We start from the raw sequence: 16,881 nt of genomic DNA, 5'->3' as shown, positions 1-16,881 counted from the left end.
TGTGTGTGTGTGTGTGTGTGTGTAAAGATATAACTTTATACATTGTGTAGATGCCTATGGTCTTTCTATTCAGTATTTACTTTGGGAGCACAATGAAGCCTCATCACAGTTCCTTCCATGTGTTAGGATCTCACTAAATGTTACCCATGGTAGGTAGAATAACATCTTCTGAAATATGTTTGTGCTCTTGTCCCAGGAACCTGTGATTAGTTTATATTAAACAATGAAAAGGAATTAGGGTTTCTAATGAACTGGGTAGGAAGAAGTCATCCCAGATTATCCAGGTGGGCCCCGTGTGATCACGAGTTACCTTAAAAGTCAAGGAAGAGACTGAAGAGGAGACTGCAGTAAGAGCTGTGAGAAGAACTCAGTCTGTCATTGCCAGCTTTGAAGATGAAGGAAGAGACCACGAGCAGGAGGCCTTCAGGGGTCGCAAAAGGCAGGGAAGCAGATGGTCCCCTAGACCCTCCAGGAGGTAATTGTTCTGCTGCCAGCTTGACTTTAGCTCAGGGGGTTCTGTCCATAGAATATCTGTGTGTGTGTGTGTGTGTGTGTGTGTGTGTGTGTGTGTGTGTGTGCACGCATGCGTGCCACTCTTGGGGCTTAAATTTGGGTACAGGGCATTGTCTCCGAGTTTTTTGTACTCAAGGATAGTGCTCTGCAACTTTGAGCCACAGCTCCATTTCTGGCTTTTTGGTAGTTAATTGGAGATAAGAATTTCACAGACTTTTCTGGCTTTGAACCTCAGGCCTCAGATCTCAGCCTCCTGAGTAGCTATGATTATAGGGGTTAGCCACCAGTGCCTGTCTCAGCCCCTACTTATTGGTTTGATTTGCCTCTGATTCCTTAGTTCTTCTTCCCCCTTTGAAATCCTACCTGAATTGCTTTAAGTATTTTTTTTCTTGTTTTTTTAAGATTATCTTCACAAGTGTGTCTTTTGTATAAAGCACGGAGCTTGGTTTTGCTTTGTGAACCAAATGGGGAATTGTTGTCGTTAATTGTTGGTAAGTTCATTTATGCATGTTATTATAACTGCTAGATTTCATTTCAGCTCTGCACCCGTTTTATAATTACTATGTGTAGTATGTTGCATTTTATTGTGCTTTTTTTGTGGCGATGTTTTGTTTATTTTAAAATGTCTTTTGGTATTGAGGAAGATTTTAGTTTTTCTTCTGCTTATATTTGTATTTATAGCTTTAAAAATGCCTGTGATTTTCTAGCTTCAGTTTTATTTTTATCAACTTGTTCAAGTGTGTTTAACATTATCCTTAGTCTACCACTTGTTGTTTATAACTAATGCTGTTTAGTGATATTAGAGGAATACTTATAAGTTATCTGAGGCAAGGTACAGAAAAGAGTAAGTTACCCTACTTGATAATAGTATTCTTATTGCATCTGAAAGTATCAGATCATTGTGAGATTACAGGAATAAATGGAGCAAAAGAGAAGCTGGCTACATTTCTTTTCCTTTTCAGGAGAGAAATTAGAGATACTAATTCAAAGAAATATGTGTTTAAGTATGTATTTTTAATATTTAAAGAAAGCCACAAAAAGAACATAATGGAATAAGGAACTACAAAAGGCATGAAAGAAAATAAAATCCTAAAAACTGTAGTAAACTTATGGACATGATGAAGCCTATATGCAATCAAGATAAATATGAATGTTTACCTTCTACCACAATTTAGCTTTACAAAAACAAGCAAACTAGTTCTGTTCTGTATATAAATCTCTCTAAAATAAATGACATAAAATACATCCCAGGAAAATATGAACAAAAATAAAGATAAATATAGCAATGTCAGACCAAACAGAATTTAAGGCAATAAGCATGTTATGGGATAATGTAGTTATCATATATTGATAAAAGTTATTCCAATAAGAAGATATAATAGTCATTACCTGTATAATTTTAATATAAGGGTAAAAATTTGATAGATCAGGAAAATACAAGTCAGCACCACAGTGAAAAGGCATTTTACATATACTGCATGATGGTAATTGAAAGACAATGACGTGTTGGTGAGAAACACAGGGAAATGGAAACCATCATGTACTATTAAACTGGAATATACAGGAAAAGAGGTCCAACCACTGTGGAAAACAGTTGGCAGTTCCTCAAAGAGTTACACATATAAATGTCATATAACCTAGCAGTTCTACTTGTAAATACATATGACAAAGGAAAACATTTCCTACACAAAAGTCTGTACATGAATTCTTATTGCAGCATTACTCATAATCGCCAAGAATTCAAATGTCCATCAAATTATGAAAATACTTTGAAAAAGGGGTGGCACAGCCACACAATGAACTATTATTTGGTGATAAAAAGGAATGAATTTCTGACCCATGCTACAATATGGGTGAATCTGAAAACATTATACTAAGAGAAAAGGTAGGCACAGAAACCAGAAAGTATGATTCCATTAAATGCAATGCCCAGACCAGGCAAGTCAGTAGAGATTGAATAGATTGGTGGTTGTCTAGGACTGGACAGGTTGAGTTGAAATGGAGAACATTTGTTCATGGTATGGGGCTTCAGACAATGAAAATGATCAAAATTGAGGGTGGTTCTGGTCATGTAATTCTTCAGATGTATGAGAACTACTGAAATGCACACTTCAAGTTAGTGAATTATATGATGCATGAATTATATCTTAGAAAAGCACATTGGAATACAAAAATAAATCAGTAATTACAAACACAGATAAACCATTTTATCACATGGGTACAGCATTGTTCTGTGGAGCTTTACAGATGTCCACATGAGGGAGAACCTGGCCTCTCCAGCTTCCGTGCTCTCCTTGAGGTCATTGAGGATCTTCAAGGCCAGGCACTGCTCCTGCGTTCTGATACCAACCTCTTCTGAGCCCTGGGGAGAATCACTATCTTCCTGGGCCTCTGTTTCTTCATGTGTAAAATGAGAAGGAAGTTGCTGTAACCCAAAGAACTTAGCATTTCTATCCCACAGAGACCTGGCTGTTTCTTTGGTACACTGTTCCCAGAGGTACTTTGAGTTAGCACTGGTCCTCTACAAGACCCAATGCAGCGCCTGGACAGTAATCACTTAGAGAGAGGACAGAGTGTGGGATTATTTGATTTCATGGTGACTGTACCAAGCTACTAATGTTAATTTGAGTTTCTAAGGACTATTTTTTTTTACTTCTTTTTAGATTATTTTCATTATATGTATACTCACACAATTTGATTCATAATATTATTTCTTTATTAGCAAAGAGAAGATGATTTATTGAAGACATAATTCCAGTCCAGGAAATTATATGTACCTCAAATTGACAAGACTACAACACAGTGATGAATGATCTTGGATTTCCTTAAGTTGAGAACTTTAAAAAAATTAACCTCAATTAATTGCATGAGGGAGTTTCATCTTACTATGTCCACTTATGTATGCAATCCATCTTGGTCAGTCATTTCCTCCATCATTCTCTCTCCCCCACCTGCTCAAACTAGCCCCACTTCCACACCTGTGCACAAAGTATTTTACTCTGTTCACCCTCCTGTGCTCTCTCCATTTGTCTATCTCTTCCCCAGACAAGGTAAGTTTCAACTCCCTAATACTCATTTTCTTAAAGTGCATGTTAATTCTCCAAAGGGGCTTTACCATGGCATTTACACAGACATCTATCATATATATATATATATATATATATACATATATATATATATCTCACATATGTGATCCTTTATGTGTTTACACGTATGTTTATATTTTAAGTCTAACCTCCACACATGAGAAAAAGATACATGACCTCTGTCCTTTTCTTTTTTTTTCCAGTCCTGGGGCTTGAACTCAGGGCCTGAGCACTGTCCCTGTCTGCTTTTTTGCTCAAGGCCAGCACTCTACCACTTAAACCACAGTGTTGCTTCTGGCTTTTATCTATATATGTGGTGCTGAGGAATCAAACCCAGGGCTTCATGTATACAAGGCAAGCACTTTACCACTAGGCCATATTCCCAGCCCAACCTTTGTCCTCTGAGCCTAGCTTACTTCACTTAATATGATTGTTTGCAGATCCATCAATTTCCTTGAAAATAATATAATTTCATTCTTTTTTATAGCTGAATTTCCTTGATCCACTTATCAGTTCTAGGGTATCTATGTGGGCTGTTTCCATAGCTTGCTTATCATGAATAGTGTTGTCTTGTAATACGCATGAGTGTGCAGGTGTCTCTATTATATCCTGACTTTCATTCCTTCAGATAAATACCCAGGAATGGTATTGCTGGAAGACTACTTCTTTATTTGCATTTTTCCTTTCTAGCAGCCCTTTCAACAAGGTCTAAACAACTTGGAGCAGCAGCTGATAAAGCAACGAGGGGACTTACTGCTGTGAACTTTTTTCTGATCAAAGTGGACACAGAATGGACAGGTATGAATGACAGAAATGATGAAAACATGAACTGGCAAATTGACATCCTGGCATAATTAAATGAACATGTAACTTGGTGAGAACTAGATTTGAATCTTGGCTCATTAATTAGTGACTGTATGACTGTAAAGCTCTAAAATAATTTTTCTGAGCCTTCACTCTTATCTATAAAACAAAGTATTGCCTGATCACATAGTTTATGACTTAGAGATAATCATTGCAGCTGTTATAATTTTGAATTATTAAACGCACAGGGTTTACATTAAATGCAGAAATCATTACTATTTTACAACAAACAGCAAGCTACTCCTGAGAGCGCTGACTCACTATGTGCAGTGTGGAGAAGCGCCTTAGTGGATGTTGTGGTTGCTCCAGAGTTCTTCCTTGTATTGAGATGAAATATGCATTGTAGCATAACTTCCACCTGTTGTCCTAAATTTCCTATTTTAATCACTCTTAGTCATTTTTTATGACAGATATCAGCTACTACGTTATGTCCCACTTCTGACACCCAAGTCTTTCTCTCCCCCCACCCCCCTCATTGCTGCAAATTTTCCTTAAGGTTCAAGACTGCTCAATTTGCCACCCACCTTGTTGTCAGCTTGGTAAAAGCCACTGTGACTTGCAGTTGGGAACAGTGGTCCAAATGTCATCTGATTAACCCAGAAAACAGTGAGACTGTTTTCTCTCTAGCTACTTCTGTGGAGCCTAGAGTGTCATTGAGCTTGTTTAGCAGCCTAGTCACATCTGGGTTCCTGTTGAGTTTGCACTCAACTAAAATGTCCAGCATTTTCAAATGAACTTCTTTTTGGATTCTAGCCCTTCATCTTCTTTGTCTTATATACTTGTGTATGCATTGTATACATACACTGTATTAATATAAATGATTGTATTTGTAGATATAATCTTATATATTTCTAAAATTAATGTTTCACATCAATGGCCATTGTGTTAGCTTTCTGACACTATGACCAAATACCTGAGAAAATAAACTTATAAGGAGGAAAGCTTTGTTTTTCCTCGTGGTTTCAGGCAAACAGCACTTGACCTCATTGCCTTGGGCCCTGTGGTGAGGCAGTACACCACGGGGGTGGGGGGGTTGGGAGTGGGGAGTGGAAGAAGCTGCTTCACTTAGGGCAGCTTAGAAACTGTAAGAGAAGAAGCAGAGGATCTGCTGTCTGAAAATACCTTTTCAGGCTATGCCCCCAATGACCTAACTTTCTCTCACTATGCTCCAGCTCCTAAAAGTTCCACCACTCTCAAGAGAACTATAGGCCAGAACCAAAGTCTCCAATGCACAGGCCTCTGGGGGAACATTCCTAATCGAAATGGTAACAGTTCATTGCATAAACACCCCCCCAAAAGCTTTAAACACAGTATGTTGATTATACCTATTATTTATTGAGAGTGACCTGGGCAAGAACTGACTCTTTTTTTAAATTATTATTATTCAAATACAGAAACAGACAGGCCAAGTAGCTCTTGTGAAGTTTCACAGCCAGCACACACAGGTTCGGCACTTCTGCTGGAGTTGGGAGAGGAAGCCACCATTTCTCCAGATGGCAGGGTCTGTATCTGTACAGACCCACATCATATCTTATGTTTTTCTCATCCCTAAGATTTTTTGCATAAATCTACCCAAGATTAATGGAAGTGCGGGAGATAAGTTGAACAACTAAGTATCTTCCCCAGAGACTCTGCTTGCGCTTCAGCTCACCACAGAACCCCATATTCACCCCTGTAGAAGTTTGTTAAGTCAGGCTCATTAGGATGCCTGCGCTGGCCTGTCAAGAGCTCCTGGGACTTGCAATCTGAGCATGGTCACATTCACTGTCTCTCCTACTCTATCAGTGACAACTGATGACAACTTAGACCCTCTGGGCCTCCATCCAAGTCACCAGTCACACACAGCCGTCTGTGCATATTGGCTCCTGGGGCTCTCTTCTGGGGCATGGGGTCAACTTTGCACATTGCTGTCTCCAGAACTGGTTTTTATTTATTTTTTAATTTAAATTTTTCTTGTTAGGAGTCATTTATTTTTCTTATTGAGTCATTTATTTTTTTCTATTAATTAGTTGTACAAGGGGGTTTCATATTGATGTGTCCATTGACAAAAGTGTTTTAGAGATGCATCCCCCAAAATGTTTAGCCCTGCAATAACCATCTAAGGTGACAATGGAGATGAGCCATGGCCTCACTCTGGATGAGCAGGTGAGCTCTGAGCATACCTCTAACTTCTCTGCCTGTCTGAAGCCAGTTAGGTCAGCTGTGCAAGAACCTTGTGAACTGCAGGGCAGGGTGGATCTCAGGGATGGGGGACAGATTGCTTAGTGTATCATCTTATGTCACATGCATGCTCAATCCCACAACTGTCCCTGTGGGATTCAGAGACAAGACAAGTTAAGAATGGGAGAACTTTGATTACAAAGCAAAGATAAAAGTTCACACTGGTGTTTGGGGGTGGGTTTTCAGAATGTGCCATATCCCTTGGAGTTTGGATAGTTTGTCTTATGGGCAAACTTCAGTGGAGGAGAGCATTACTCAAGAATTAAGATGGAGAACTCCTGAAATGTGTCAGGATTTGTCTACAATAGAGTTTACTCCTCTTCTCTGTTCTATTATGGTATATTTGGATGTGTCATGGTACCAGATGCATGATGGGAACAGCCAATTCTGCCAAGCCAACAATATGGAAATGTCATAACAAAGCAGAAGACAGCAGTCATTTAGGTCGACCATATTACTCCTAGCCAGTTTGGTGTGATCTTGTATTTTACTGTTTAGTGGTCACATGATGTCCTGCTGTAATATAGCTATAATACATGTCCCAGACCCTGGCTACCATGCAGTTTGCTTCCTTACCCCCATGCCTATTTTGCTTATCTGAATAAAACCAAAGCATCTTTATTTATTTATTTATTTCCTTCCTTCCTTCCTTCCTTCCTTCCTTCCTTCCTTCCTTCCTTCCTTCCTTCCTTTCTTCTTTCCTTCCTTCCTTCCTTCCTCTCTCTCTCTCCCTCTCTTTATCTCTCTCTCTCCCTCTCTCTCTCTCTTTTCCAGTCCTGAGGCTTGGACTTAGGGCCTGAGCACTGTTCCTGGCTTCTTTTTGCTCAAGGCTAGCACTCTGCCACTTGAGCCACAGCGCCACTTCTGGGCTTTTCTATATATGTGGTGCTGAGGAATTGAACTCAGGGCTTCATGTATATGAGACAAACACTCTTGCCATGAGGCCATATTCCCGACCCCCCCCCTGTCTTTGTGTCTCTCTGTCTCTGTCTCTGTGTCTGTGTCTCTGTCTCTGTCTCTGTCTCTGTCTCTGTCTCTCTCTCTCTCTCTCTCTCTCTCTCTCTCATATCCTGGGGCTTAAACTCAAGGCCTGAACACTGTCCCTGGCTTATTTTTTTCTTTTTCTCTTTCTCACTGTCTCCCTCTCTCTCTTTTTTATTTCATATGTGATTTTATTTTTAATTGATTTATTTATTGTCAAAGTGATGTACAGAAGGGTTAGTTTCATACATAAAGCAGTGAGTACATTCCTTATTAAACTTGTTACCTCCTCCCTCATTTTTCTCCCATTTCTCCCCCTCCCCAATTTCTTTCCCCCTGGCTTATTTTTGCTCAAGGCTAGCACTCTACCATTTGAGCCACAGTGACACTTCTGGCTTTTTCTATATATGTGGTGCTAAGGAATCAAACCCAGAGCTTCATGTATCTGAAGCAAGCACTCTACCACTAGGCCATATTCCCAGCCCATTCTGTCTTTCTTTTTCTTTCTCTCCTTTGCTGGTGCTGGGTTTGAATTCAGGACCTGGGCGCAATCCCTGAGCCTCTTTGTGCTTCAGGCTAGCGCTCTACCACTTGAACCACAGCTCCACATCTGGCTTTTCTGAGTAGTTTATTGGAGATAAGAGTCTCACAGACTTTCCTGCCTAGGTGGGTTTTGAACAGTGATCCTCGGATTTCAAACTCTTGAGCAGCTAGGATTACAGGGGTGAGCCATCAGTGCCTGGCTCTCTCTCTCTCTCTCTCTCTCTCTCTCTCTCTCTCTCTCTCTCTCTCTCTCTGTGTGTGTGTGTGTGTGTGTGTGTGTGTGTGTGTGTGTGTGTATGCAGATTTTTACTCTGCAGTCCAGGCTGACCTTGAATTATTTATTGTTGTTTCTTCTTTCCTGTGCCAGTACTAAGGCTTGTAGTCTGGGCCTGGGAGCCGTCACCTAGCTTTTTCACTCCAGGCTATCACTCGAGGCACAACTCTACTTTGGGTTTTTGCTGATTAGTTAAAGATAAGTCTTACGCATTGCCCAGGTTGGCATCAGACCTCAGTGTCCAAAACTGAGACTCTTGAATAGTGAGGACTACAGACGTTAGCAACCCATGCCCAGCTTCAACTCTTGATCTTCCTGCCTCAGCCTCTTGAATGCTGGGATTACTGGTATGCTCCACTATGCCCAGCTCAAAGCTTTTGTGTCAATGTATGTCTATCCATCCATATATCCAATAGTAACTGGTCTCTAGAATATTGCCCCCAGAATTGGGGCAACATTTTATTGGAAAAGAAGCCCTGGCACTATTTGGGCAGAACTTGGGGGAAGATTTCCTTTATGGCACTGACTTTCTTGCTGGCAGCAGATGGGATGAATAGAATTCTCTCCATTGAGACTGATATTCTTTCCAGAACATGTGCTGTGTATAAGCAACAAGGAAAAAAAGTGTGATTTTTACAAATTACCAGTTAATTTTTTCTCTTTGTTTTGAAATAATGCTTGATTGATGAAAAACATTTCTAGTCAAGACCAAAGGGAAGTCTTGCTGTTTCCCTATGAGATAAGAACATCGAGTTTGGACATCACCTTTGACCTCAAACTTTTGCAAGGCTACAGCCTTGGTCATAGCTCTGTCTGCGTTCATCCCCAAAGCCAGCTCTGGGATGTTTGGTTAACTGTGAAATTCTGCTATAAGGCAGCGGGAGAAGTTTCCAGATAGTGTCTGCACCTAGTCGTATCTGCCTTGGATAAGGAGCCAGTGGATGAAATTCCAGGCTGCTGTTTCTGGGAGTCCTATGCTTTATAAGCCTTGACACAGGAAGCATCCCTAATCTTAGCAGGTCCTAAAATAAACAGTGAGAGTTTCAGTGTCTTAGCTAGAATTGTTTGACACCAGGTCTCCTGACTGGAAGCCCAAAGTTCCATCCATTTCATCTTAGGGGTCAGGTTTCCCTCAGCTACATGACAGAGGTCTCTCATGGAGAGGTTTCTGCCATGGAGAGGTTTCTGCCATTGACCTCTCCGGTTCTTCTCTAGCTGGTAGAACAGCTTCACAGGTTCTGGGGGAAGGAAATGAGAGACAAAAGGCAGAAAATGAGAGACATTTCTCCAAACAAGCCAGTGTTGGCCACAATGCATGGCCATTCATGCTTGATAGAACCTACATGTCAAAATGGGTAGTTCCCCTTGAGTCTTTGGATCTTTACTCTAGAGTCTCTGTGCCCTTAAAACATTGACTACGCAATGTATCATGTTTTTCCCTTGTTAGACTGTCTCTTACTGTAGGAGTATGGACCATGACTTCTTTATGAGGAGTTAGGAAAGAACCTTTCCTTTCTTCCCCTAAAATTACACTATCCTGAGCAGCCTGAGCTCAAGTCTAAAATGGCTTCCATTCCAACTTAGTGAACTGTGATGACAAGTTACTTTGGTTTTCTCGTTCTTCTAGGTCATATTTCTTGTTGATTGAGCTGTCTTTTTATCTCTAAATTTTTTTTCTAGTTCTGTCTCTCCAGTCTCCTGGGTACTCAGTTCCCAAGAGGGTCAGCTTATGAGGCCCCTGTCTGCCCTGCCCTGATCTTGATCTACCTTGTTGACATCTCACTCTTTCCTGGTACTAATCACAACATGGGCATCCACACCAAATATTCCGTTTGATCAAAGCTCCCAAATGAAATACCAGAAGCCTGGTGATCAAGAAGGCTTGAAGAAAGATATCAAAAAGACATTTGCACTTCCATGTTTATCGCTGCACAATTCACAATAGCAAAAATATGGAAACAACCCAGAAGCCCCTCCATAGATGAATGGATCCAAAAAATATGGTACCTATACACAATGGAATACTACATAGCGATTAGGAATGGTGAAATATTGTTATTCGCAGGGAAATGGTCAGAACTTGAACAAATAATGTTGAGCAAGACAAGCCTAGAACACAGAAAACAAAGGGGCATGATCTCCCTGATATATGACTGTTAAGATGGGGTGACGGGAGACAGTAGAGACCAGGTCTGTGAAACCAAAAACCTCTTGTCAAATGGTATTTCCCACAGGTTTGGGTCAGCGACCCTACATTATGTAACTAAAACCAAACAACTACTCAACATATAAAGGTAAAAAATTGACCTCTCAGTGGATCACAATAGCTCAAAAGCTATGTATGTACGTTCATATAAGACTATTGTCGACATACTGTCTATTGTAGACATTACATTTAAAGACCTAGGCGAATTTTCTTTGGCGTAGGCCACGTGGCTACTGTATATGTTCTTGGTACATTGTGTATTGTATATATGTCTACCTGACCTAGGGAAGGGATAGAAAAACACGGTGTAAGATAACACAAGAAATGTACATACTGCCCTACTATGTAACTGTACCCCTTTTGCACAACACCTTGTCAAAAAATTTTTGTTTAATAAATAAATAAATTTTAAAAAAAAGAAGGCTTGGAGAAGGGGTGTACTAGCCACGCATCCTCAGACCCTTCCACCACAGCACAGCAGCCTGGCCTGTCTAAATGCTACCTCACAGATGGCCCAGGGAGAGCTACTTTGCTGGTTGCAATGGCCTGAACAGACCAGGGCTCTCCTGAGTGCTGCTGAGGTGTGATGGTAGGTGTTCCTGAACTGGTTGTCATTTCCTTCTTGAAATTTACAAGGGTTTTGGCTATTCCCAAAGAATGAGTTGATTCCTCTTCTTGGTCTTAGTTTCTGTGATAAATACAACCCTATTGAGACACTGAATATCTACAAATGAACAATGGCCAGGGCATGTAAGACAATGGAATGCTGATCCACAATCTGAGTAAAAACCAGCCCAGAAATCCAGGCCACCACTTCTGCAGCCATCCCAGGAGAGTCAGCCTTTAGCAGCGACTGCAGCTTTCCTATTTCTCTTTTATTCCCCCATCTCCTCTACTCAGAACCAACTAGAGAAAGCCAAATATGCTCCCCAAGTTAGACATATAAAATGCCCCCTCTTCCAGTCCATCGCCTCGAACCTCCCCACACCAACAGCCTCCAATCAGAGCATACCTGAGCCTCCCCTTTCCTCCATAAAGTGTTCCCACTCCCCTTGAGTCTCTGCCAAAACAAGAGAGGGTGGCCTGTGGCTGACTCTCCTGCTAGATCGCCGCATGCATGGCCTCGCTCAAATGTTCTGTTTATTTCCACACTGATTAAGCCATACAGTTTTCAGCCTCCTGCCCATTTCCTACCATCATATGCTCAAAGGGAAAATATCCTCAGTAATGAAAAGAGTGATTTTGCACTGATGGGCTCTATTTCCTTTAAAAGAATACTATCAAGTGACAGCAGAGGACTAGAAAGGCATATTTTTTTTCTTCGTGTCTGAGATTCTCTCTGTATTACCCACATAGATTTTAAAGGCAAATGGCCCATCCTGGGGCAAGGTGCTGAAACTGGAGTGTGGGGTGAAAAGCACCAGTTGGAGGTTTCAGACTAGGCTCAGCCACCTGTCCCCATGCGCCATCTAAAGAGCAGCACACCGGAGAGGAGAATGTCAGACAAAGGAGATTGAATCTAACACAGAGGCTCTGAATAGACGAGGGGTTCAATGACTCTGAGATTGTCTTTGAAGGATATTGATATAAGTTTTAAGTGAGGAAATAGATAGAGGTGGGGCCAGAGGTAGGTGTAATTAGGCCCCAGTCAAAGATGTACTCTACATGACATTACAGTACTCAAGCTATTTAGATGGTGTCTGGTCACCATAAAAAGAAGGCATTGTTTGTCTTCAGGGCCATTTTGCCAGTGCCAGTGTCACGAGATACTTATTCACTGAGCCTGTCCACACTTCCCCCCCCCCACCCATCCCAAGGTGGCTGCTGGGGAGAAAGACTCATAGAAAAAGGTTAAAAATTGCAGTGAGGGGGCAAAGTGGAGTTAGGCCCGTGTCCAAGGCCCTTATTTATCTCTATTGTAAATCAGAAATTCAAGATGTCTGTGGAGAACCAGGGTAAGGGATGTTCCTGGAAATTTGGTCCTCTTTACTAATTTACAAATAAGGCGATCAGGGCTTGGGGAGAAAATGAAGTTGAAACTTCTTGATTTTTGGCAGACAAAATAAGAACTATATAAATAGTTATTTCAAAAGTTATAGACCTTAGCTGAACACCAGTGGCTCATGCCTATCATCCTTGCTACTTAGGAGACTGAGACCTGAAGGATCACAGCTCAAAGCCAGCCCCAGTAGTAGAGTCTGTGAGACTCTCTCTAAACTGGAGACCTGCTTCAAGTGATATAACACCAACCCTGAGCAACTAAACCACTAACCATGAGGCCTGAGCTAAAACCCAGGATACACACCAGAACTCTCTCTCTCTCTTTCTCTGTCTGTCTGTCTGTTTCTCTGTCTCTCTCTCTCTCTCTCTCTCTCTCTCTCACACACATACACACACCTACTCCAAAGCCTGAAGGGTCCTTTCCCAGTGGTAGAGAGATGAAGAAAAAGACTCTTAACCCTGCTTGCCATCATGGAGAGAGAGAGAGACAGAAAGAAAGAGACCAAGACAAGAGAGAAAAAAAGTCAATTTGAGTCATTGAATATCAAAGCCCAGCAAAACTGACCAGTAAAGCAAGGTGGCTACAAGCAAAAGTGTTTTGCCCCTTTGTGCTCCAGGTTCTTTTTTCTACTCTGTCAATGTGTTCCCTCCGTATCTATGGAAAAGGGACCGTTGAACCTGTAATCACTTTCTGCTATAGTTGCACAGCATCTGGGGATCTTCCTGGGAGAAGACTTACACCTGTTCCAAGGATTCTGAAATCCCCCGCCTCGGGGAAGTGCCCTTTTCCTACTGATTGCTCAAACTCCCCTCCACCTTACACCTCCCTCTGCCATTGCGTGCACATCCCATTTCTCTTTTTGCACGCCTTTCTCTTGTACTGGATTTGCACCCACAGATAAGCGCTTGGCTCCCTCTAGAACCTCTGATTAGCAGCAATTAAAAAAAGGTCTTTCAGCAACTTGACACTTTTTGAAATGCTAATTGATGCTAAGCAGAGCCATCAGGCTGTCTTTCACACCTACTCAGTCCCTGCCTCAGGCTCTTTTGCATATTTGAATCAATAAGTTCCTAAACCAAGGAAGTGAGAGTTATGCAAATAGACTTCTCCCACTACCTTTGTGAGAGGCCCCAAAAAACCTCTACCGCACCCCCTCAGGTTGACATTGTTATAACTCTTGTGCAGGTGGATGCGCAACTCAGTCTGGGAGTACCACTGTTGGAGCTTTGTTTAGGTTTTTGTGTAAAATGGTTGAAAAACATTGCTCAGGTCCACTGCTTGAGTAATAAAATGGTTTGAAATGAATACCCTCCATGCACTCACTGCCAGTGAAAGGAAGAATTCAATAATGGGATTGCTACACTAGGTACAGAACTGATTAATTAATACCCACGGGCAAGAAATCTAACCCACCTAGTAAAAATCATTTGCAAGTTCTAAATCATACATAAATCAATACCTAACAATAGTGTGTCAACAGTAGCCAATTGTTCATCAAACCAGGTTATGTTTGTTCTAGAACAGCTAATGCCCCTTCCCTGTATTAGGCAGTGATCCCAAGTGGGTTTAAACCAGTGGTTTTTTGCTTGGGCTTTGATTGTTCCCTCAGCCCTAAGGCAGCTTTAGGACTCCAGCGGAGGTGTCTTCAGCATCACCCAGAAGCTTCTCCTGCCAGACTCCTCAATACTGGAGAGAAAGATCCTTCTCCCTGAAACAGTTGAAGGGCAGGGTTAGTTTTCTCTACTCATTAGGGAATTTAAAAGCAGGGAAGTGTTTAAGGTAAACAGAGTGAGCTTATTTGAAAGTGAAAAGAAAGCCGTGAAAGAAAGTAAAGAAACTTTCCACCAAGGGAAGGGTCTAAACAGGAGTCAAACAGTCCTCTCTGTGGGTGCTTTTTATAGCATGGGGTTCCTCCTTCATCACCTCCCTTAGGCTTGGCAAGGATAGTTTGATGGCTCACACTGCTGTGCACCCAGGGCACTATAGGAAGAAGCAGCATTTGAGCCAGAGGAAGCAACTGAGCAGGAGACTGAGGCATTATGGAAACAAGGTCATGATGGGACACCGTTGATCAGCAATTTATGTCTGCCATTTTTTTTTCAAATCTTTATCAAACAATTTCCCCCTTTCTCTCATCTACTTGCCCTTCTTACCCTTAAGTCCCATTTAGGCAATTTTTCTGACAATAATTCATTGTCTCCTTGAACAAACTGAATCTGATTCCTCTGAGCTTCTATTTTGACTTAGCCTTGACCTTCTGTGTTTGTCCTATCTTTGTCAGTCCTGCATAGCCCAGTCTTAGAAATGCCTTTAAGACAGAGAGAATGCCTTGCCTTTTAAAACCAGAGGAAAGCTTGAATAAACTCTCTAGCTTCACTTGCTTTTGATCACCAATTTTAGAAGTCATATAGCTAAGCAATATACTCCCATTAGCTTTGTTATAGAGAGCACCTCTGACATCCGGGGGCCTAAGTTGTCTTGTAGGAAATCAGAAGTCACTTTTCTCTATCTCAAATCTCTTGAGCTGCTGACCCTTCAAAAGTGCCCAATGGGTGACTTTTTGATGTCAGACCATTACCAGAAAGTCAGGGCGGCTATTAACGCCAAGAATGATGAAACTAATAGGAAAGTTTATTGAAAGTGGAGCAGGGCAAGCTAGTCACAGAAATGCAGCAGTGGCAGAGGTAATCCTCCTGTCTTTATGTGTAAATCAAGAGAAGTAGGAGGGTTATGGGGTAGAGTTTGGGTGGTTCATTGTTAGGCTGGACATGGCTGGATAGGTTGATGGACATGTGGAGCTTTTGTAACTAATGTGTATCTGTTCATGACCTGGCTCCTCCTGGCCCCCAAAGATAACTGTGCACAGGTCCTGGGCATTGTAGGGTTATTGTCCTTGTCCCCTGTGCATAGCCCACTTGGATGAGAGCTCTACTTTGCTAGATAAAACTTCTAGTTATTGAGACATGATGCCAATTTGGACCCCACAATTTAATGAGCACCATGTTGTTGGTCTCAGGAGATCAGGGTGCACTTGGGCCAGCGTTCCCCTGGTGAGAGTAGAAAGCATGTTCTGCCTGTTGCCCTGGCAACCATGCACCCTGTATTATCTTCTTGCCCTACTAGGCAAAAAACTCCACCTTCAGATTATTATCCAACCCTGCCTGGCAATTCTTTCTTTTTCTTCATTTCTCCACTGTTCTCCACTGCTCTCCTCTCCTGAGTCCTGGATCAAGAACTCCTGTGTGACTAGTACATGTGCTAACAATGCCTGACTTATATCATGATTGTGAGCATCTGTGAAAAACATGAGGTCACCTCATCACAACCAGGCTAGTACAAACTGACCTAGCCACTAGGCTGGACCACTGATTCATCTCCTGTGTTATTACCATCTCACTGTAGTATATTGCCATACTAAATTCCCCGTCCAACAGTGCCATGACAGTTTATAATCATCCTTCCTTCCTTCCTTCTTTCCTTCCTTCCTTCCTTCCTCTCCTCCCCTCCTCTCCCCACTCTGTCCTCTCTTTCCTTCCCCTCCTCTCTTTTTCTCTCTCCTCCCTTCTCTTCCCTTCTTTCCCTTCCCTTCTCCTCTCCTGTCCTCTCCTCTTCTTCCTCTCTTCTTTTTGTGCCAGTACAAGGGCTTTAACCCAGGATCTAGAGCTCTTCTCAGATTTTTCACTCTCCAATGCTTTATCTTTTGAGTCACACCTATTGTCCATCCAGTATTCTGCTGATTAAGTAGATAGAGATTTTTCTGCCCAGGCTGGCTTTGAACTATGATTCTCATAACTCAGCCACCTGTATAGCTATGATTACAGGCACAAGCCACTACTAACCAGCTGTTTAAAATTTCCATGACAATGCCCAGAAATAGCCAGACATGGTTAAGCAGGCAAGAGAAGACAGAACTCTCAGACATAGTGGTGCCTTCCTAGAAGAGTCATAAATATTCCAACCACTTCTTACTCTACCTGACCCTCACTTTTTTTTACTTGCTTGGGGAATTGGGAGATCTCAGAGCTCTACTCCTTATTCCTTTCCTTTACCAAGATTTGACTTGGTGAATATTGGGTAGCAGAGCTGGTGAGTGACTCCACCAGGATGGCAGTTTGTACACCTACCATCTCTCCAGAACATTCCAGTCTTAGTTCTTGACCATATTTTTATTCATTCATAAAAGGAAGACACT

The sequence above is a fragment of the Perognathus longimembris genome, chromosome 15, assembly GCF_023159225.1.
Source record: "Perognathus longimembris pacificus isolate PPM17 chromosome 15, ASM2315922v1, whole genome shotgun sequence".
Taxonomy (NCBI): Eukaryota; Metazoa; Chordata; class Mammalia; order Rodentia; family Heteromyidae; genus Perognathus; species Perognathus longimembris.
The sequence above is the reverse complement of the archived record's forward strand: the minus strand, read 5'-3'. Positions refer to the sequence as shown.